This window comes from Durio zibethinus, chromosome 3, assembly GCF_047325235.1.
Source record: "Durio zibethinus cultivar Kanyao isolate XHJ-2024 chromosome 3, ASM4732523v1, whole genome shotgun sequence".
Classification (NCBI taxonomy): Eukaryota; Viridiplantae; Streptophyta; class Magnoliopsida; order Malvales; family Malvaceae; genus Durio; species Durio zibethinus.
In genome coordinates, this window is record NC_143164.1 from 23322752 (window position 1) to 23346525 (window position 23774).

The window sequence follows — 23774 nt, forward strand, 5'->3', positions numbered from 1 at the left end:
CACGCTCGTTCGTGGGTTGGCTGAGGCATACGGAGTTCATTCCATGTCTAAGCGTACAGAGTTCATTCCCAGTCTAAGATCGGACCGGACTGAGGGTTGCAATAGTAGGACCAGCAGTAAGATCGACAGCATATAGGGGGTTCGAGTTGATCCTCGGCTTGTGTATTCTACCTCTCCGACCAGCCTCTCCGGCCGGCTGAGCACCCGTACGCTCATTTCGTGGGTTGACTTAAGCATACGGGGTTCATCCCTAGTCTAAGCATATGGAGTTCATTCCCAGTCTAAGATCGAACCGGACCGAGGGTTGCAGTAGCAGGATCGGTAGCACGTAGGGTGGATCTGGCCGATCCCCAGCTTACGCATTCTGCCTCTCCGGTCGATTGAGTGCTCGTATGCCCGTTTCATGGGTTGGCTTAGGCATAGGGAGTTCATTCCATGTCTAAGCCCCAGTCGGACCGAGGGTTGTGGCAATGGGTCTGGCAGCATGCAGAGAGGGATCGGGTAGATCCCCGGGTTTCGCATTATGCCTCTCCGGCCGGCTTAGCTCCGAGACTCTCATTTTGTGGGTTAACTTAGGCATACGGAGTTTTTTCCCAGTCTAAGATCAGACCAGACCAAGTATTACGGTAGCAGGATTGACAGTATGCAGGAGGGACTGGGCCGGTCCCCAGCTTATGCATTCTGCCTCTCCGACCGGCTGAGTGTCCGCATGCTCGTTTCATGGGTTGGCTTAGGCATACCGAGTTCATTCCATGTCTAAGCATACGGAGTTCATTCCTAGTCTAAGATCAGACTGAATCGAGGGTTGCAACTGTAGGACCACTAGCAAGATTGGCAGCACGCAAGGGGGGATCGGGTCGATCCCTGGCTTGCGCATTCTACCTCTCTGGTCGACTGAGCACCCGCACGCTCCTTTCATGGGTTGGCTTAGGCATACGGAGTTCATTCCATATCTAAGCCCCAGCCGGACCGAGGGATGTGGCAGCAGGACCGACAGCAGGATCGACAACACGTAGAGGGGGACCAGGCTGATCCCTGGCTTACGCATTATGCCTTTCCGACCAGCCTCTCCGGTCAGCTGGGCGCCCGCACGCTCATTTCGTGCGTTGACTTAGGCAAACAGAGTTCATCCCCAGTCTAAGCATATGAAGTTCACTCCTAGTCTAAGATTAGATCTGACCGAGGGTTACCGCAGCAGGATTGACAGCACGTAGGGGGGACCAGGCCGATCCCCGGCTTACGCATTCTGCCTCTCTAGCCGGTTGAACGCCCGCACTCTCGTTTCATGGGTTGGATTAGGCATAAGGAGTTCATTCCATGTCTAAGCCCCAACTAGATCGAAGGTTGTGGCAACGGGATCGGTAGCACACAGAGAGGGATCGGGCTGATCCCCGGCTTACGCATTATGCCTCTCCGACCGACTCAGCGCCCAAACGTTCATTTCGTGGGTTGAGTTAGGCATACGGAGTTCATTCCCAGTCTAAGATCGAACCGGACCGAGGGTTACGGCAACAAGATCGATAGCACACAGAGGGGACCGAGCTGATCCTCGACATGTGCATTTTGCCTCTTCGGCCTGCTGAGCGCCCGCACGCTCATTTCATGGGTTGGCTTAGGCATATAGAGTTCATTCCTTGTCAAGCATACGGAGTTCATTCCCAGTCTAAGATCGGATCGATCTGAGGGTTACGATAGCAGGACTAGTAGCAGGATCGACAGCACGCAAGGAGGGACCGGGCCGATCCCCGGCTTGCGCATTTTGCCTCTCTGGCTGGCCGAGTGCCCGTACGCTCGTTTCGTGGGTTGGCTTAGGCATTCGGAGTTCATTCCATGTCTAAGCCGTAATCGGACTAAGGGTTGTGGCAGCAGGATCGGCAGCATGCAGTGGGGGATCGGACTGATCCTCTGCTTACGGATTATACCTCTCCGGTCGGCGTTTTTGGTCGACTGAGCACCCGCACGCTCGTTTCATGGGTTGACTTAAGCATACGGAGTTCATCCCCAATCTAAGCATATGGAGTTCATTCCCAGTCTAAGATTACACTAGGCCGAGGGTTGCGGCAGCAGGATCGGTAGCACGCAGGGGGGACCGAGTCGATCCCCGGCTTGCGCATTCTACCTCTCCGACTGGCTGAGCATCCGCATGCCCCTTTCGTGGGTTGGCTTAGGCATAGGGAGTTCATTCCATGTCTAAGCCCCAGCTGGACTGAGGGTTGTGGCAGCGGGACCGGTAGCACGTAGAGAGGGACCAAGTCCATCCCCGGCTTGCGTATTATGCCTCTCCGATCGGCTCAGCGCCCGCACGCTCGTTTCGTGGGTTGACTTAGGCATACGGAGTTCATTCCCAGTCTAAGAGCAGACTGGACTGAGGGTTGCGACAGCAGGATCGACAACACGTAGGGGGGACCGGGCCGGTCCCCAGCTTGCGCATTCTGCCTCTTCGACTGGCTGAGTGCCCGCACGCTCATTTCATGGGTTGGCTTAGGCATACGGAGTTCATTTCATGTCTAAGCATACGGAGTTCATTCCCAGTCTAAGATCGTATCAGACCGAAGGTTGCGATAGCAGGACCAGCAGTAGGATCGACAGCACGCACAGGGGGACCGAGTCGATCCTCAGCTTGTGAATTCTCCCTCTCTGGTTGGCTGAGCGCCGGCACGCTTGTTTCATGGGTTAGGTTAGGCATACGGAGTTCATTCCATGTCTAAGCCCTAGCGGGACCGAGGGTTGTGGCAGCAGGACTAGTAGCGGGATCGGCAGCACGCAGAAGGGGACGGGGCTGATCCCTGGCTTACGCATTATGCCTCTCCGACCGGCTGAGTGCCCACACGCACGTTTCATGGGTGGACTTAGGCATACGAAGTTCATCCCCAGTCTAAGCATATGGAGTTCATTCCCAGTCTAAGATCAGATCAGACTGAGGGTTGCGACAGCAGGATCGACAGCACGCATGGGGGATCGACCCAATCCCCGGCTTGCGCATTCTACCTCTACTGTCGGCTGCACGCCCTTTTCATGGGTTGGCTTAGGCATAGGGAGTTCATTCCATGTCTAAGCCCTAGCTGGACCAAGGGTTGTGGCAGCGGGACCGACAGCACGCAGAGAGGGATCGGGCAGATCCCCGGCTTACGCATTATGCCTCTTCGGTCGGCTCAGCGCCTGCACGCTCGTTTCATGGGTTGACTAATGCAAACGGAGTTCATTCCCAGTCTAAGACCGAATTGGACTGAGGGTTGCAGTAGCAGGATTGATAGCATGTAGAGGGGGATCGGGCTGATCCCCGACTTGTGCATTCTGCCTCTCCGGCCGACTGAGCGCCCGCACGCTCGTTTGGTGGGTTGGCTTAGGCATACGTTGTTCATTCCATGTCTAAGCATATGGAGTTCATTCCTAGTCTAAGATTTTTAGCCACGGTGCACATGTTGGGCTCAGGCATGTGCTGGTGCCGTATTTTTTTCACCCGGGGGCACCATCACCGGAGCATCACCGAGCATCGACGGAGAGCCTAATCGAGGTATTGGGGGTTCCGACGATTGGGGGCGCTGGGGGGTGTCCGGACATGATGTACGATGGGTGCTGGTACTTGGCCCTTATATTGGCCCCCTATCCCTCATCAGACCTCGAGAACTCACACCCCCTTAAAGAGCATTTGAGATTTTATAGGTTTACTGCCAGTAGCCATTAAAGTGTCTGAAATGGGGACACTTTTTTCAAATGGTCACAAAATCGTCTCCACTTCGAGTTTTTAGCTAAAGTTTTTTGTGCATGCCAAAAAAAATATAAGGATCACCTCTACCAAATTTGGGGACAAAACTCTTTCTAACAAAATTTTAAAAAATCTTGAACCGCAAAAAGTTTCAAAAATCGTGAAAAAAAGAAAACGGGTCGTCTTGACATGAAACTTCACATGAAGACTTAGGGGACCATTGTATGAATTTACAAGCCATAAAAATCGCATTGGCATGACAGAAATATGAAGATGTGCTTGAACCCACCTACCACCCGTTCGATCCCCGACTTGCGCATCCTGTCTCTCTGGTTGGCTGAGCGCCCGCACACTTGTTTCATCGGTTGACTTAGGCATACGGAGTTTATCCCCAGTCTAAGCATACGGAGTTCATTCCCAATCTAAGATCAGATCGGACCGAGGGTTGCGGCAGTAGGATCGGCAGCACGCAGGGGGGATCAGACCGATCCCCGACTTGCGCATTCTGCCTCTCCGATCGGCTGAGCGCCCCCACGCCCGTTTCGTGGGTTGGCTTAGGCATAAGGAGTTCATTCCATGTCTAAGCCGTAATCAGATTGAGGGTTGTGGCAGCGGGACTGGCAGCACGTAGAGGGGAACCGGGCCGATCCCCGGCTTGTGCATTATGCCTCTTCGACCGGCTCAGCGCCCGCACGCTTGTTTTGTGGGTTGACTTAGGCATACAGAGTTCATTACCAGTCTAAGATTGGATCGGACCGAGGGTTGAGGCAGCAGGATCAATAGCACACAAGGGGGGACCGGGTCGATCCCTAGCTTGCACATTTTGCCTCTCCGACCGGCTGAGCTCCCGCAAGCTTGTTTCATGGGTTGGCTTAGGCATACGGAGTTCATTCCATGTCTAAGCATACGGAGTTCATTCCCAGTCTAAGATCGGACCAGATCGAGGGTTGCGACAGCAGGACCAGCAGTAGGATCGGCAGCATGTAGGGGGGACCGGACCGATCCCAGGCTTACGCATTATGCCTCTTTGGCTGGCTCAGCACCCGCACGCTTGTTTCGTGGGTTAACTTATGCATACGGAGTTCATTCCCAGTCTAAGATCAGACCGGGTTGAGGGTTGCGACAGCAGGATCAACAGCACGCAGGGGGGATTAGGTCGATCTCTGACTTGCGCATTATGCCGCTCCGATCGGTTGAGCGCCCGCACAGTCATTTCGTGGGTTGGCTTAGGCATACGGAGTTCATTCCATGTCTAAGCCCCAGTCAGACCGAGGGTTATGCCAGCAGGACCGGTAGTGGGGTCGGCAGCAGGCAGAGGGGGATCGGGTTGATCCCCGGCTTGCGCATTATGCCTTTCCGGCCGACAGAGCACCCGTACGCTCGTTTCGTAAGTTGACTTAGGCATACGGAGTTCATCCCCAGTCTAAGCATACGGAGTTCGTTCCCAGTCTAAGATCGGATCAGACCAAGGGTTGCGACAGCAGGATCGACAGCACGTATGGGGGACCGGGTCGATTCCTGGCTTGCGCATTCTACCACTCTGGCTGGCTGAGCGCCCGCACACCCATTTCATGGGTTGGCTTAGGCATAGGGAGTTCATTCAATTTCTAAGCACTAGCTAGATCGAGGGTTGTGGCAGTGGGACCGACAATACGTAGAGAGGGACCGGGCCGATCCCCTGCTTGCGCATTATGCCTCTTTGGCCGGCTCAGCACCCGCACGCTTGTTTCGTGGGTTGACTTTGCATAAGGAGTTCATTCCCAGTCTAAGATCAGACCGGGCCGAGGGTTGCGGTAGTAGGATCAACAGCACGCAGGGGGGATCGGGTCGATCCCTGACTTGCGCATTCTACCTCTCCGGTCGGCTGAGTGCCCACACGCTCGTTTTGTGGGTTGGCTTAGGGATATGGAGTTCATTCCATGTCTAAGCATACGGAGTTCATTCCCAATCTAAGATTTTGAGCCACGGTGCACATGTTGGGCTCGGGCATGTGCTGGTGCGGCATTTTTTTCGCTCGGGGCACCATCGTCGGAGCATCACCAGAGAGCCTAACTGGCGGCATTGGTGGTTCCGACGATTGGAGGGGTCGAGGGGTGTGCGCACATGATGTGCGATGGGTGCTAGTACTTGTGTCACGGGCTTCGACCTTAGACATAGAAACCGTGCAGCCTTACGCTTGGAATCTCCTCCTTTATGCCTAAGTCAGCCTAAAACACAAGCGTACGGGCACTAGAAGAACAGGAAGGGCTGATTACGCAAGTGAAAGAGAAATAGGATAAGAAGGCATAATTCTGGAAGTGCTCTTGTATTCACTAAAGTGGAAGTGTTTGATGGTGTACAAACGAGGAATGAGCAGCCCTCTATTTATAGTTGAGGCTCCAGCTTACACTTAATGGCAATATCCCTAGAATAAAGGCTAAAATCATGGGATTATATAGATTACAATCAATCAGGATGCTAACTCTTGATTTTCAGGGTCAACCAAATCTACCAGGATGCTGCTGCTGATCCTGCCTACTTCCAGAAGCTTCCCTTATGTGTCCAGCACCTTGGGCCCTTCTGGATGTGGTGCGACAGCTTGTATACCAGGCCTTGGTCTCATGGGCTAGCCTGCAAGTTGGGCGAGCATTCTGAACTCGTTTGCTAGGCTTTGCGCGTAGATACCCGCCAGCACGCCTGGTCTACGGGCCTCAACCTCTGGCTCACCTGCTGGTGCGCCTGATGTGCCTGGCACGCCTGCCCAGGGTGTGGCATTCTTCCCCACCTGATTGCGCAATGCCCTCATTGTGTCTTCTGCATGGTACTACCTATTCTTGTCCCTAAACTTTCATAAGTCATCTGCTGGTTCCCAGCTCACCTCACTGTCTGGAAGTCCCTTCCAGTGCACCAAGTACTCTTGTCTTGGCTGATAGTTCTTCTGTCTCACCTCTCGATTAGCTATGATGCTGTGGACCTCCTTCTCATATGAGGCCCTTGCTCCCAATGGCGCACGTTTTGACTCTGCCCATCCTGGATCTCTCTCATCCTCATGGAACGGCTTGAGCATGCTCACATGGAACACCAGGTGTACCCTCGGCTTGGGTGGCATATCCAGCTTGTAGGCAACCTTGCCTACCCTCTTGACTACTCGAAAAGGTCCCTCATACCTCTGGACTAGGCCTTTGTGCAGCCCCCTATGGCGCACAATAGGATGCAACTTCACCAACACCAAGTTTCCAACCTGGAACTGCACGTCCCACCTATTTTGGTCTGCCCACTTCTTCGACCTCTTGGCCGCCTTGTGTAGACAAACTCTGGCCAAGTCAGTTTGCTTCTGCCATGCCTTGGCAAACTTGTATGTAGCTGGATTTGACCCTGTATAACCTGCAGCAATCGAACCGGGTGTTAGTGGTTGTTGCTCTGTCACAACCTTAAATGGGCTCTGGTTCGTTGCCTCGCTCCTTTGCAAGTTGTAGGAAAACTACGCAATATCTAGCAGCTTTGGCCAGTCCCTTTATGTGGCCTCACATAGTGCCTGAGGTAGACCTCCAATAGTCCATTCACTCGTTCTGTCTGCCCATCAGTCTGCAGATGCATGCTGGTGGAAAAGTTCAAGTCTGACCCCAACAGCTTGAACAACTCAGTCCAGAACCTACCTGTGAAACGCTCGTCCCGATCACTAACAATGGTCCTCGACACTCTCCAATACTTAACCATGTTCTTCAGGAATAATCGAGCTGTCTCCTCGGCTGGGCACTCCTTGGTTGCTGGAATGAAGATTCCATACTTGGAAAACCTATCCACCATTACCATGATGCTTCCAAACCCTTCTACTTTGGGTAGACCGACTATAAAGTCCAAAGAAACACTATCCCATGGTTGCTCTGGCACTGGCAATGGCTCTAAGAGACCGCCTGGTTTCTTGAGCTCCACCTTGTTCTATTGGCACACAAGACAAGTCTTCACATAGGCCTCCACATCGTCCCTCATGTGCGGCCAGTAGTACCGGTCCTCGATCAGTGCCAAGGTACGACTCACTTCGGGGTGTCCAGCCCACCTTGAATCATGGCATTCTTGCAAAACTTCCTTACGGAGCTTCCCGTGCTATGGCACAAGCAGTCTATTGCCCCTGGTGTACAGCACGCCATCCTACAACCAAAATCGCCTAGTTTTACCTTGCTGGGCATACTCCATCAAAGCCTTGGCTGTAGGATCATGCGCAAGTCCCTTCTTGATGCGCGACACTAGTGACCCTTCTGGTTGGTTAATGGCAGTAAGGTTAGCCTTCTTGCTCAGGGCATCTGCCACTAGGTTCACAAACCCCAGCTTGTACTCCATCTGGAAATCAAATTCCATAAGAAAATCTTGCCATCTCACATGCTTGAGGGATAGCTTCTTCTGCGTCTGAAAGTAGTTGGTCGCCACATTGTTCATCCTAACCATGAACCTCAACCCCAACGGGTAATGGCACCAAGTGTGTAAGTAGTGCACCATTGCAGTCATCTCCTTCTGTTGGATCGTGTACTTGCGTTCAGTCTCGTTCAGCTTTCTACTCTCGAATGTGACTGGACGTCCCTCCTACATCAACACGCCCCCTATGGCAAAGTTTGATGCATCCGTATGCACCTCATAAGGCTTGGCATGGTCTGGCAAGGCCAAGACTGGCTCCTCAGTCACAGCCCACTTCAACCTATCAAAGGCTTCCTGGCACCCTGCGCTCCACTCCTATGCTTTCTCTTTCTTGAGCAAGTCAGTCAACGGCGTGGCTATTGTTGAGTGACCTTTGATGAAGCACCTATAGTAGTTGACCAGCCCAAGGAACGATCTGCCATTCCAGGATGGCATGTATCTTGCCTTCATCCATGCATATCCTACCACCTCCCACTATGTGGCCAAGGAACGGGATCTCCTGCTGGGAGAATGAGCACTTCTCCCTCTTAACAAACAGCTTGTGCACCCGCAACACCTCAAACACCTGTCTCAAGTGGTCTACATGCTCTCCCAAAGTTTGGCTGTAGATCACAATGTCATCCAAATAAACCATAACAAACTGATCAAGGAATGACTGAAGTACCTTGTTCATAAGGGGGCAGAATGTTGCTGGGGCATTCGTGAGTTTGAAAGGCATCACCAAGAACTCATACGAACCATACCGAGTGACACATGCTGTCTTTGGCTCATCTCCCTCCGCGATCCTGACTTGATAGTAGCCTAACCTCAAATCCAGCTTGGTGAACAACCTTGCGCTCCCAAGTTGATCGAACAAGCCTGCAATGAGTGGGATGGGGTACTTGTTCTTGATGGTCAGTTTGTTCAAAGCCCGGTAGTCTATGCATAGTCGCAACGACCCATCATGCTTGTGCTAAAATAGAATCGGTGCACCATACGGTGCCTTCGATGGCCTGATGAAGCCAGCATCAACTAACTCTTTGAGCTGCTTCCTCAACTCTTCCAACTCTAGTGGAGACATTCGGTAAGGGGCTCTAGCTGGTGGCTTGGCCTCGAACACCAGCTCGATCTTGTGGTCCACCTCCCTCTTAGGTGGTAGCTTGCTAGGTAGCTTTACAGGCATCACATCACTAAAGGTCTTCAGCACCTTTAGCACCTCCAAGGGTGACTCGATCTCGTTCTCCCTTGGCTCATCATATTTTAGGGCTACCAAGAAGGTGTCTTCTTGTCTGCTTACCACCTTGGCAAATTGGATGGCTGGCACCACCCATGACCCAACTCCAGACCCTCTCCTCAATGGCACTAGGCATTGGCACCGTGCATCCAAGATGCAAAGACAATCGGCAAAAGGCACAAGGAGGGCATTAATCCGAACAAGGAAATCCAACCCAATCACAAACTCATAGTCGTTGAGGGGTATTACCTCAATGGTCTCCTTGCCTTTCCAGTCTCCAAGCTGTAACTCCACTCCCCGCGCTACTTCAATGGCTGGAACTTCATTGGAGTTCACCGTTTTGATGGTACCAGTCCCTTTCTACACCTTTAGTCTGAGCTTCCGGGCTCTATCACCTGAAATAAAAAGATGTGAGGCACCTGTGTCCACTAGTATGCTCACCTTCTGACCCACAACCATCAGATCCATAAACATCAAGCCCTTTGGCTTGCGGCTCCCCTTACTCTGGACAGCAATAAGCACCAACGACCTAAGCTTTGTTACCCCTGACTCTGGCTCCTTGTCAGACTCCTTGTCAACACCAGCCAGCTTGCCCTTTTATGGGTAATTATGCGCTATGTGGCTCCCTCCACATAGGTAGCATGCTAGTGGCTCTCGGACCGCCTTTGCTTTCCACTTGCCTACTGGTGGCTTCCTCTCACCATCCTTGGTTAAACGGTCTTGATCTCTATCCTTGGACTCTCGGTCACGATCCTTCCCCTTGGACTACTTCTTCTGATCCCTATCATCCCTGCCTTTACCCTTGGGCTTGGTAGACTCAAACTTTTTCAGAGGCTTGAACTCTATCAAGGTCTCGGTAGTAGTCATGGCTTTAGCCAAGTCATGAACTCCTCTGCTTTGTAGCTCATGCTTCACCCACGGCTTTAGCCCATCCATGAAAGCAAATAAGGCATCCTTCTCACCTAGATCTGAGATCTATAGCATCAGCTCAGAGAATTTTTGGACATACTCCCTTATGTCCCCTTGCTAGCTCAGCCAGCGTAACTTTGCCCGCACCTCATCATCGGCATACTTCGGGTAAAATTGTTCTCTGAACTCCCATTGAAACTCTGCCCAGGTTCCAATCTTGGCGCTCCCATGCCTGACATCATCAGACCTGCGCCTCTACCATAATAAGGCTACATCAGTGAGATACATAGCAGTGGTGCTTACCTTTATCGCCTCGTTTTACATGCCCATGGCCTGGAAGTACTGCTCCATACCCCAAAGGTAGTTATCTACTTCCTTGGCTGCCCTAGTCCCCTTGAACTCCTTAGGCTTGGGGACATCCAATCTAAACTTGGACACTCCAGCAAACATGCCATTCCTAATGGCAGTCTTGCAAGCAACAAGCTCACTGGTAAGCTCCTCCATCTGCTAGCACATGGCTTCCATGCCATCGCGCAAGGTTAGCACTTCAGCCTCCAAGGTCTGATTCTTTTGGGTGAACACGTCCAAGCCTTTGTTGAGAGCAGCTTGCAGCTCACTTTGGATCTCCTCCCCCATAGAGTCTAGCGATGCAATGTGAGTCTCTACCCCCTCAAGCTTCTCCTTCACGTCGCCCATGGTCACCTCCACCTTGGCCAGCCTACCATCCATGGTATACTAAATATCTCTAGATCTGGCTTTTCTCCCTCTTCCACACCCATGCTCCTGGGCCTATGGTTGTTGGTTAGCAGCGTCACTTTGGGATGCCATCTCCTCTAACCTGCACAACACAAACACACAGAATCGAACTTGCTCTGATACCAACTGTCACGGGCTCCGACCTTAGACTCAGAAACCGTGCGACCTTAGGCTTGGAATCTCCTCCTTTATGCCTAAGTCAGCCTAAAACACAAGCGTACGGGCACTAGAAGAATAGGAAGGGCTGATTACGCAAGTTAAAGAGAAACAAGATAAGAAGGCAGAATTTTGGAAATGCTCTTTTATTCACTGAAACAGAAGTGTTTGATAGTGTACAAATGAGGGAAGAGCAGCCCTCTATTTATAGTTGAGGCTCCAGCTTACACTTAATGGCAATATCCCTAGAATAAAGGCTAAAATCATGGGATTATATAGATTACAATCAATCAGGATGCTAACTCCTGATTTTTAGGGTCAACCAAATCTGCCAGGATGCTGCTGTTGATCCTGCCTGCTTCCAGAAGCTTCCCTTGCGTGTCCAGCACCTTTGGCCCTTCTGGATGTGGTGTGGGCAGCTTGTATGCCAGGCCTTGATCTTACGGGCTGGCCTAAAAGTTGGGCGGGCGTTCTGAACTCGTTTGCTAGGCTTTACGCACAAAAACCTGCCAGCACACCTGGTCTACGGGCCTCAACCTCTGGCTCACTTGCTGGTGCGCCTGATGTGCCTGGCGCGCCTGCCCAAGGTGTGACACTTGGCCCTTATATTGGCCCCCTATCCCTCATCAAACCTCGAGAACTCACACCCCCTTAAAAAGCATTTGAGATTTTATAGGTTTGCTACCAGTAGCCATTAAAGTGTCTGAAATAGGGACAATTTTTTCAAACGGTCACAAAATCTTCTGCACTTCGAGCTTTTAGCTGAATGTTTTTATGTATGCCAAAAAAAATACAAGGATCACCTTTACCAAATTTGGGGACAAAACGTTTTCTAAAAAAATTTTAAAAAATCCCGAACCGTAAAATGTTTCGAAAATCGTGACAAATAGAAAACAGGTCGTCTTGTCACGAAACTTCACATGAAGGCTTAGGGGACCATTGTATGAATTTACAAGCCATAAAAATGGCATCGGCATGGCAGAAATATGAAGATGTGCTTGAACAGACCTACCACTCGTTCGATCCTTGGCTTGCGCATCCTGCCTTTTTGGTCGGGTGAGCGCCCGCATGCTCGTTTCGTGGGTTGGCTTAGGCATACGGAGTTCATCCCCAGTCTAAGCATACGGAGTTCATTCCCATTCTAAGATCGGTCCGAATCGAGGGTTAGGCATACGGAGTTCATTCCATGTCTAAGCATACGGAGTTCACTCTCAGTCTAAGATCAGACCAGATCGAGGGTTATGGTAGTAGGACCAGTAGCAGGATCAGCAGCACGTAGGGAGGGACCGAGTCGATCCTCGGCTTACGCATTCTACCTCTCCGGCCGGTTGAGCACCCGCACACTCGTTTCGGGGGTTGGCTTAGGCGTACGGAGTTCATTCCATGTCTAAGCCCCAGCCGGACCGAGGGTTGTGGCAGCAGGACCGGTAGCGGGATCAGCAGCATGCAGAGAGGGACTAGGCTGATCTCTGGCTTGTGCATTATACCTCTCCGACTGGCCTCTCTGGCTAGCTGAGCACCCACACGCTCGTTTCGTGGGTTGACTTAGGCATACGAAGTTCATCCCCAATCTAAGCATACAGAGTTCATTCCCAGTCTAAGATCAGTCCAGATCGAGGGCTGCGACAATAGGATCAACAGCACACAAGAGGGATCGGGCCGATCCCCGGCTTACGCATTCTGCCTCTCCGATCGACTGAGCGTCCGTATGCTCGTTTCATGGGTTGGCTTAGGCATACGGAGTTCATTGCATGTCTAAGCCCTAGCCGGACTGGAGGTTGTGGCAGCAGGACTGGCAGCGGGATCGACAGCATGCAGAGGGGGACCGGACTGATCCCCGGCTTACGCATTATGCATCTTCGGTTGGCTGAGCACCCGCACACTCATTTCATGGGTTGGCTTAAGCATACGGAGTTCATTCCATGTCTAAGCATATGGAGTTCATTCCCAGTCTAAGATCAGACCGGACTGAGGGTTGCGACAATAGGACCAGCAGCAGGATAGGCAGCACACAGGAGGGACCGGGCCAATCCCTGACTTATGCATTCTGCCTCTTCGACGGGTTGAGCACTCGCACGCTCGTTTCGTGGGTTGGCTTAGGCATACGAAGTTCATTCCATGTCTAAGCCCTAGCTAGACCGAGGGTTGTGGCAGCAGGACTGGCAGCGGGATCGGTAGCATGCAGAGGGGGACTGGGCTGATCCCAGGCTTGCACATTATGCCTCTCCGGTCTGCCTCTTCGACCGGATGAACGCCTACACGCTCGTTTTGTGGGTTGACTTAGGCATACAAAGCTCATCCCAAATCTAAGCATACGGAGTTCATTCCCAGTCTAAGATCGGTCCGGACTGAGGGTTGCAGCAATAGGATCGGCAGCACGCAGGGGGGATCGGGCCGATCCCCAGCTTGCGCATTATGCCTCTCCGACCGGCTGAGTGCCCGCACGTCCATTTTGTGGGTTCGCTTAGGCATACGGAGTTCATTCCATGTCTAAGCCCCAGCTGGACCGAGGGTTGTGGCAGCGGACCGACAGCACGTAGAGGGGGATCGAGCCGATCCCTGTCTTGCGCATTATGCCTCTTCGGCTGGCTGAGCACCCGCACGTTCGTTTCATGGGTTGACTTATGCATACAGAGTTCATTCCTAGTCTAAGATCCAACCAGACGGAGGGTTGTGGCAGTAGGATCGATAGCACGTAGGGGGGACCGGGCTGATACCCGACTTGCGCATTCTGCCTCTCTAGTCGGCTGAGCACCCGCACGCTCATTTCATAGGTTGGCTTAGGCATATGGAGTTCATTCCATGTCTAAGCATACAGAGTTCATTCCCAGTCTAAGATTTTGAGCCACGGTGCACATGCTGGGCTTGGGTATGTGCTGATGCCATATTTTTTTCACCCGAGGCACCATCATCGGAGCATCACCGGAGAGCCTAACCGGAGGCATTGGGGGTTCCGATGATTGGGGGGCCGGGGCATGTGCACACATGATGTGCGATGGGTGCTGGTACTTGGCTCATATATTGGCCCCCTATCCCTCTTCAAACCTCGAGAACTCACACCCCCTTAAAGAGCATTTGAGATTTTATAGGTTTGCTGCCAGTAGCCATTAAAGTGTCTAAAATGGGGACACTTTTTTCAAACGGTCACAAAATCTTCTCCACTTCGACTTTTTAGCTAATTTTTTTTTGCATGCCAACAAAAATAAAAGGATCACCTCTACCAAATTTGGATACAAAACTCCTTCTAAAAAAATTTTAAAAAATCTCAAACCGTAAAAAGTTTCAAAAATCATGAAAAATAGAAACGGCTCGTCTTGCCACTAAACTTCACATGAAGGCTTAGGGGACTATTGTATGAATTTACAAGCCATAAAAATGGCATTGGCACAGCAAAAATATGAAGATGTGCTTGAACCCACTTACCACCCATTCGATCCCCGGCTTGCACATCCTGCCCCTCTGGTCGGCTGAGCGCCCGCACGCTCATTTCGTGGGTTGACTTAGGCATACGGAGTTCATCCCCAGTCTAAGCATATGGAGTTCATTCCCAGTCTAAGATAGGATTGGACCGAGGATTGTGGCAGCAAGATCGATAGCACGCAGGGAGGAACGGGTCGATCCCCGGCTTGCGCTTTTTGCCTCTCTGATTGGTTGAGCACCCGCACGCCCATTTCGTGGGTTGGCTTAGGCATAGGAAATTCATTCCATGTCTAAGCCCCAGCCAGACCGAGGGTTGTGGCAGTGGGACCGGTAGCACGCAGAGGGGGACCGGGCCGATCCCTGGGTTGTGCATTATGCCTCTCCGGCCAGCTTAGCACCCGGACGCTCATTTCGTGGGTTGATTAGGCATACGGAGTTCATTCCCAGTCTAAGATCAGACTGGACCGAGGGTTACGGTAGCAGGATCGATAGCACGCAAGGGGGGATCGGGCTGAACCCCGGCTTGCGCATTCTGCCTCTCCAGCTGGTTGAGTGCCTGTACGCTTGTTTCATGGGTTGGCTTAGGCATACGGAGTTCATTCCATGTCTAAGCATGCAGAGTTCATTTCCAGTCTAAGATCGGACCGGATCGAGGGTTGCGGTAGTAGGACTAGCGGCAGGATCGACAGCATGTAGGGGGGATCGGGCCGATCTCCGGCTTGCGCATTCTGCCTCTTCGATCGGTTGAGCGCTCGCACGCTCGTGTCATGGGTTAGCTTAGGCATACAGAGTTCATTCCATGTCTAATCCCCAATCGGACCAAGGGTTGTGGCAGCAAGACCGGCAGTGGGATCGACAGCACGCAAAGAGGGACCGAGCTGATCCCCGGCTTGCGTATTATGCCTCTCCGGCAGGTTGAACGCCCGTGCGCTCATTTCGTGGGTTGACTTAGGCATGCGGAGTTCATCCCCAGTCTAAGCATACGGAGTTTATTCCCAGTCTAAGATTGGACCGGATCGAGGTTGCGACAACAGGATCGACAGCATGTAGGGGGGACCGGGCCGATCCCTAGCTTGCGCATTCTGCCTCTCCGACCGGCGGAGCACCCGCACGCCCGTTTCATGGGTTGGCTTAGGCATCGGGAGTTCATTCCATGTCTAAGCCTCAGCCAGACCGAGGGTTATGGCAGCGGGATCGACGGCACGCAGAGGGAGACCGAGCCGATCCCCAGCTTGCGCATTATGCGACTTCGGCTAGCTCAGTGCCTGAACACTCATTTCATGGGTTGACTTAGGCATACGGAGTTCACTCCTAGTCTAAGATCAGACCGGATCGAGGGTTGCGGCAGCAGGATCGATAGCACGTAGGGTGGGATCAGGTCAGTACTCGACTTGTGCATTCTGCCTCTCCGGCCGATTGAGCGCCCGTACGCTCATTTCGTGGGTTGGCTTAGGCATACAGAGTTCATTCCTTGTCTAAGCCCCAGCCTGACCAAGTGTTGTGGCTACGGGATCGGTAGCTCGTAGAGGGGGATCGGGCCCATCCCCGACTTGCCCGTTATGCCACTTCGGCCGGCTCAGCTCCTGCACGCTCGTTTCATGGGTTGACTTAGGCATACGCAGTTCATTCCTAGTCTAAGATCGGATCAGACCGACGGTTGCAGTAGCAAGATCGACAGCACGTAGGGGGACCGAGCTAGTCCCCAGCTTTCGCATTATGCCTCTCTGGCCGACTGAGCGCCTGCACGCTCGTTTCGTGGGTTGACTTAGGCATACGGAGTTTATCCCCAGTCTAAGCATACAGAGTTCATTCCCAGTCTAAGATCAGACCGGATCGAAGGTTGCGGCAGCATGCAGGGGGGATTGAACCGATCCCTGGCTTGTGCATTCTGCCTCTCTGACCAGCTGAGCGCCCGCACGCCCGTTTTGTGGGTTGGCTTAGGCATAGGGAGTTCATTCCATGTCTAAGCCCCAGCCGGACCGAGGGTTGTGGCAACGGGACCGGCAGTACGCAAAGGGGGACCGGGCCGGTGCTCGGCTTGTGCATTATGCCTCTCCGATCGGTGCAGCGCCCGAACGCTCGTTCCGTGGGTCGACTTAGGCATACGGAGTTCATTCCCAGTCTAAGCATACGGAGTTCAACCCTAGTCTAAGCATACGGAGTTCATTCCCAGTCTAAGATCGGACCGGACCGAGGGTTGCGGTAGTAGGATCGACAGCACACAGGGGGGATCGGGCCCACCCTCGACTTAAACATTTTGCCTCTCCAGCCGACTGAGTGCCCGTACGCCTGTTTCACGGGTTGGCTTTGGCATAGGGAGTTCATTCCATGTCTAAGCCCCAGCCGAACCAAAGGTTGTGGTAGTGAGACCGGCAGTACGCAGAAGGGGTCCGGGCCGATCCCCAGCTTGTGCATTATGCCTCTCCGATAGGCTCAGTGCTCGAATGCTCGTTGTGTGGGTTGCCTTAGGCATACAGAGTTCATTCCCAGTCTCAGATCGGAGTGGATCGAGGGTTACGATAGTAGGATCGACAGCACGTACGGGGGGATCGGGTCAGTCCCTGGCTGGCACATTCTACCTCTCCGACCGACTGGCTCGATCCCTGGCTTGTGCATTTTGTCGCTCCGATCGGCTGAGGGTTATGGCATAGGGAGTTAATTCCATTTCTAAGCCCCAGCCAGACCAAGGGTTGTGGCAGCGGGACCGGTAGCACGCAGAGGGGGATTGGGTCGATCCCTGACTTGCGCATTATGCCTCTCCGACCGGCTCAGCGCCCGCACGCTCATTTAGTGGGTTGACTTAGGCATACAGAGTTCATTCTTGGTCTAAGATCAAACCAGACCGAGGGTTTGCAACAGCAGGATCGACAGCATGCAGGAGGGAACAGGTCGGTCCCCAACTTGCGCATTCTGCCTCTCCGGCCAGTTGAGCACCCGTACGCTCATTTCATCAGTTGGCTTAGGCATACGGAGTTAATTCCATGTCTAAGCATAGGGAGTTCATTCCCAGTCTAAGATTGGATCGGATCGAGGTTTGCAGTAGCATGACCAGCAGCAGGATCAGCAGCACGCTGGGGGGGACCGGGTCAATCCCCAACTTGTGCATTCTGCCTCTCCGGCTGGCTGAGCCCCCACACGCTCGTTTCGTTGGTTGGCTTAGGCATACGGAGTTTATTCCATGTCTAAGCCCTGGCCAGACCGAGGGTTGTCATAGCAGAATCGACAGCGAGATCAGCAGCACGTAGAGGGTGACCAGGCTGATCCTCGGCTTGTGCATTATGCCTTTTCGGTCGGTCGAGCACCCGTACACTCGTTTTATGGGTTGACTTAGGCATATGGAGTTCATTCCCATTCTAAGATCAGACCAGAGCGAGGGTTGTGGTAGCAGGATCGACAGCATGTACGGGGGATCGAGTCGATCCCCGGCTTGTGCATTCTGCCTCTCTAGCCGGTTGAGCTCCCACACGCTCGTCTCGTGGGTTGGCTTAGGCATATGGAGTTCATTCCATGTCTAAGCATACGGAGTTCATTCCCATTCAAAGATCTGATCGGACCGAGGGTTACGACTGCAGGACCAGCAGCAGGACCGACAGCACGCAGAGAGGGATCGGGCTGATCCCTAACTTGCGAATTCTACCTTTCCTGCCGGCTGAACACCCACACGCTCATTTCCTGGGTTGGCTTCGGCATGGGAAGTTCATTCCATGTCTAAGCCCCAGCCGGACCGAGGTTTGTGGCAGCAGGACCGACAATCGGATCGGTAGCACACAGAGTGGGACCGGGCTGATCCCTGACTTGCCCATTATGCCTCTTCGACCGACCTTTCAGGCCGACTGAGCGACCGCACGCTCGTTTCATGGGTTGACTTAGGCATACGGAGTTCATCCCCAGTCTAAACATACGGAGTTCATTCCCAGTCTAAGATCAGACCGGATCGAGGGTTGCCGCAGCAGGATCGAAGCACGCAGGGGGGACCGAGCCAATCCTCGGCTTGCGCATTCTACCTGTCCGGTCGGTTGAGTGCCCGCACGTCCGTTTCATGGGTTGGCTTAGGCATAGGGAGTTCATTCCATGTCTAAGCCCTAGTCGGATCGAGGGTATTGGCAACCGGATCGATAGCACGCAGAGGGGTACCAGGTTGATCCCTGGCTTGTGCATTATGCCTCTTCGGTCGGCCTCTCCAGTCGGCTGAGCGTCCGCACGCTCGTTTCATGGGTTGACTTAGGCATACGGAGTTCATCCCAAGTCTAAGCATATCGAGTTCATTCCCAGTCTAAGATCAAATTGGACCGAGGGTTATGACAGCAGGATCGATAGCATGTAGGAGGGACTGGCCGAATCCCTGGCTTGCGCATTCTACCTCTTTGGTCGGCTGAGTGCCCGCACGTCCATTTCGTGGGTTGGCTTAGGCATAGGGACTTCATTCCATGTCTAAGCCCCAGTCAGACCGAGGGTTGTGGCAGTGGGACCAGTAGCACGTAGAGAGGGATCAGACCGATCCCCGACTTGCGCATTATGCCTCTTCAGTCGGCTCAGCGCTCGCACGCTTATTTCGTTGGTTGACTTATGCATACGAAGTTCATTCCCAGTCTAAGATCAGATCGAACCGAGGGTTGCAGCAGCAGGATCAACAGCACATAGGGGGGACCGGGCTGATCCCCGACTTGCGCATTCTACCTCTCCAGTCGATTGAGCGCCCGCACACTCGTTTTGTGGGTTGACTTAAGCATACGGAGTTCATTCCTTGTTTAAGCATATGGAGTTCATTCCCAGTCTAAGATTTTGAGCCACGGTGCACATGCTGTGCTCGGGCATGTGCTGGTGCTGTATTTTTTTGATCGGGGCACCATCTCGGAGCATCGCCGGACAGCCTAACCGACGGCGTTAGGGGTTTCGACGATTGGGGGGGCCGGGGTGGTGTGCACACATGATGTGCAATGGGTTCTGGTACTTGGCCCTTATATTGGCCCCCTATCCCTCATCAAACCTTGAGAACTCACACCCCCTTAAAGAGCATTTGAGATTTTATAGGTTTGCTGCCAGTAGCCATTAAAGTGTCTAAAATGGGGATACTTTTTTCAAACGGTCACAAAATCTTCTCCACTTCGATTTTTTAGCTGAATGTTTCGGTGCATGCCAAAAAAAATACAAGGATCACCTCTACCAATTTTGGGGACAAAACTCTTTCTAAAAAAGTTTTAAAAAATCTCGAACCGTAAAAAGTTTGAAAAATCATGAAAAATAGAAAAATGGTCGTCTTGCCACGAAACTTCACATGAAGGCTTAGGGGACCATTGTATGAATTTACAAGCCATAAAAATGGCATTGGCATGGCAAAAATATGAAGATGTGCTTGAACCCACCTACCACCCGTTTGATCCCCGGCTTGCGCATCCTGCCTCTCTGGTCGGCTGAACGCCCGCACGCTCATTTCATGGGTTGACTTAAGCATACGAAGTTCATCCCCAGTCTAAGCATACGAAGTTCATTCCCAATCTAAGATCGGATCGGACCGAGGGTTGCGGTAGCAGGATAGACAGCACCCAAGGGGGACCGGGCCGATCCCCGACTTACGGATTTTGCCTCTCCGGCTGACTGAGTGCCCATGCGAACGTTTCATGGGTTGGCTTAGGCATAGGGAGTTCATTCCATGTCTAAGCCCCAGCCGGACCGAGGGTTGTGGCAGCGAGACCGATAGCACGCATAGGGGGATCGGGCTGATCCTCGGCTTGTGCATTATGCCTTTTCGATCAGCTCAACGAATGTACGCTCATTTCATGGGTTGACTTAGGCATACGGAGTTCATTTCCAGTCTAAGATCGGATCGGAATGAGTGTTGCAGTAGCAGGATTGACAGCATGCAAGGGGGGATCGAGCCGATCCCCAGCTTGTGCATTCTTCCTCTTCGAGCGACTGAGTGCCTGTGCGCTCGTTTCGTGTGATGGCTTAGTCATACGGAGTTTATTCCATGTCTAAGCATACGGAGTTCATTCCCAGTCTAAGATCGTACCGAACTGAGGGTTATGGTAGCAGGACCAGCACAGGGTCAACAGCACACAGGGGGGACCAGGCCGATCCAGCACTTTGTTCATTCTACCTCTCCGACCGGTTGAGCACGCTTGTTTCGTGGGTTGGCTTAGGCATACGGAGTTCATTCCATGTCTAATCCCCAGTCGGACCGAGGGTTGTGGTAGCAGGATCGGTAGCGGGATCGACAACACGCAGAGGGGGACCGAGCTGATCCCTGGCTTACGTAATATGCCTCTTCGACCGACCTTTTCGACCTGCTGAACGCCCGCACGCTTGTTTCGTGGGTTGACTTAGGCATATGAAGTTCTTCGCCAGTCTAAGCATAAGGAGTTCATTCCCAATCTAAGATCGGACCGGATCGAGGGTTGCGGCAGCAGGACCAGTAACAGATCAACAGCGTGCAGGGGGGACCGGGCCAATCCCCGGCTTGTGCATTCTACCTCTCCGATCGGCTGAGTGCCCGCACACTTGTTTCATGGGTTGGCTTAGGCATACGGAGCTCATTCCATGTCTAAGCATACGGAGCTCATTCCCAGTCTATGATTTTGAGCCACGGTGCACATGCTGGGCTCGGGCATGTGCTGGTGCCATTTTTTTTTCCCAGGGCACCATTGTCGGAGCATCATCGGAGAGCCTAACCGGCAGCATTGGGGGTTTCGGTGATTGGGGGGTGTGTGCACATGATGTGCGATGGGTACTAGTACTTGTGTCACGGGCTTCGACCTTAGACTCAGAAACCGTGCGGCCTTAGGCTTGAATCTCCTCCTTTATGCCTAAGTCAGCCTAAAACACAAGCATACGGGCACTAGAACAACGGGAAGGGCTGATTACGCAAGTTAAAGAGAAACAGGATAAGAAGGTAGAATTCTAGAAATGCTCTTGTATTCACTGAAATGAAAGTGTTTGATGGTGTACAAATGAGGGAGAAGCAGCCCTCTATTTATAGTTGAGGCTCTAGCTTACACTTAATGGTAATATCCCTAGAATAAAGGCTAAAATCATGGGATTATACAGATTACAATCAATCAGGATGCTAACTCCTGATTTTCAGGGTCAACCAAATCTACCAAGATGCTGTTACTGATCCTGCCTGCTTCCAGAAGCTTCCCTTGCGTGTCCAGCAACTTGGGCCCTTCTGGATGTGGTGCAGGTAGCTTGTATGCCAGGCTTTGGTCTCACGGGCTAGCCTGCAAGTTGGTCAGGCGTTCTGAACTCGTTTGCTAGGCTTTGCGCGTAGATACCCGCCAGCACACCTGATCTGCAGGCCTCAACCTCTGGCTCACCTACTGGTGCACCTGATGTGCCTGGCGTGCCTGCTCAGGGTGTGACATTCTCCCCCACCTGATTGCATAATGCCCTCATTATGTCTTCTGCATGGTACTACCTGATCTGGTCCTCGAACTGCCATAAGTCATCTGCTAGTTCCCAGCTCGCCTCACTATCCGAAAGTCCCTTCTAGCGCACCAAGTACTCTTGTCTTGGCTGATAGTTCTTCCGTCTCACCTCCCGATCAGCTATGATGCTGTGGACCTCCTTCTCATATGAGGCCCTTGCTCCCAATGGCACACGTTTTGACTCTACCCGCCTTGGATCTCCCTCATCCTCATGGAACGGCTTGAGCATGCTTACATGGAACACCGGGTGTACCCTCAGCTTGGGTGGCATATCTAGCTTGTAGGCAACCTTGCCTACCCTCTTGACTACTCGGAAAGGTCCCTCATACCTCTAAACTAGGCCTTTGTGCAGCCCCCTATGGTGCACAATGGTATGCAGCTTCACCAACACCAAGTCTCCAACCTGAAACTGCACGTCCCGCCTATTCTGGTCTGCCCACTTCTTCGACCTCTTGGCCGCCTTGTGTAGACAAACTCTGGCCAAGTCAGTTTGCTCCTGCCATGCCTTGGCAAACTTGTATGCTGCTGGATTCAGCCCTGTATAACCTGCAGCAATCGAACCAGGTGTTAGTGGTTGTTGCCCTATCACAACCTCAAATGGGCACTGGTTCATTGCCTCGCTCCTTTGCAAGTTATAGGAAAACTATGCAATATCTAGCAGCTTTGGCCAGTCCCTTTGTATGGCACTCACATAGTGCCTGAGGTAGACCTCCAATAGTCCATTCACTCGTTCTATCTACCCATCGGTCTACGGATGCATGCTGGTGGAAAAGTTCAAGTTTGACCCCAACAGCTTGAACAACTCAGTCCAGAACCTGCCCGTGAAATGCCCGTCCCGATCACTAACAATGGTCCTCAGCACTCCCCAGTACTTAACCATGTTCTTTAGGAACAATCGAGCTGCCTCCTCGGCTGGGCACTCCTTGGTTGCTGGAATGAAGATTCCATACTTGGAAAACCTGTCCACCACTACCATGATGCTTTCAAACCCTTCTGCTTTGGGTAGACCGCCTATAAAGTCCAAAGAAACACTCTCCCATGGTCGCTCTAGCACTGGCAATGGCTCTAAGAGATCGCCTGGTTTCTTGAGTTCCACCTTGTCCTGTTGGCACACAAGACAAGCCTTAACATAGGCCTCCACATCGTCCCTCATGTGCGGCCAGTAGTACCAGTCTTCGATCAACGCCAAGGTATGGCTCACTCTGGGGTGTCCAGCCTACCTTGAATCATGGCATTCTTGCAAAACTTCCTTGCGGAGCTTCCCGTGCTATGGCATAAACAGTCTACTTCCCCTGGTGTATAGCAAGCCATCCTGTAACCAAAATTGCCTAGTCTTACCTTGCTGGGCGTACTCCATCAAAGCCTTGGCTGTAGGATCATGCACAAGTCCTTCTTTGATGCGCGGCACCAGTGACCCCTCTGGTTGGCTAATGGCAGCAAGGTTAGCCTTCCTGCTCAGGGCGTCTGCCACTAGGTTCTCCCACCCCGGCTTGTACTCCATCTGAAAATCAAATTCTGTAAGAAAATCTTGCCATCTCGCCTGCTTGGGGGATAGCTTCTTCTGCGTCTGGAAGTAGCTGGTCACCACATTGTCCTTCCTAACTACAAACCATGGCCCCAACAGGTAATGGCACCATGTGCGCAAGTAGTGCACCACTGTAGTCATCTCTTTCTCTTGGACCGTGTACTTGCACTCACTCTCGTTCAGCTTCTTGTTCTCAAACACAACTGGACGTCCCTCCTACATCAACACGCCCCCTATGGCAAAGTCGGATGCATCCGTATGCACCTCATACGGCTT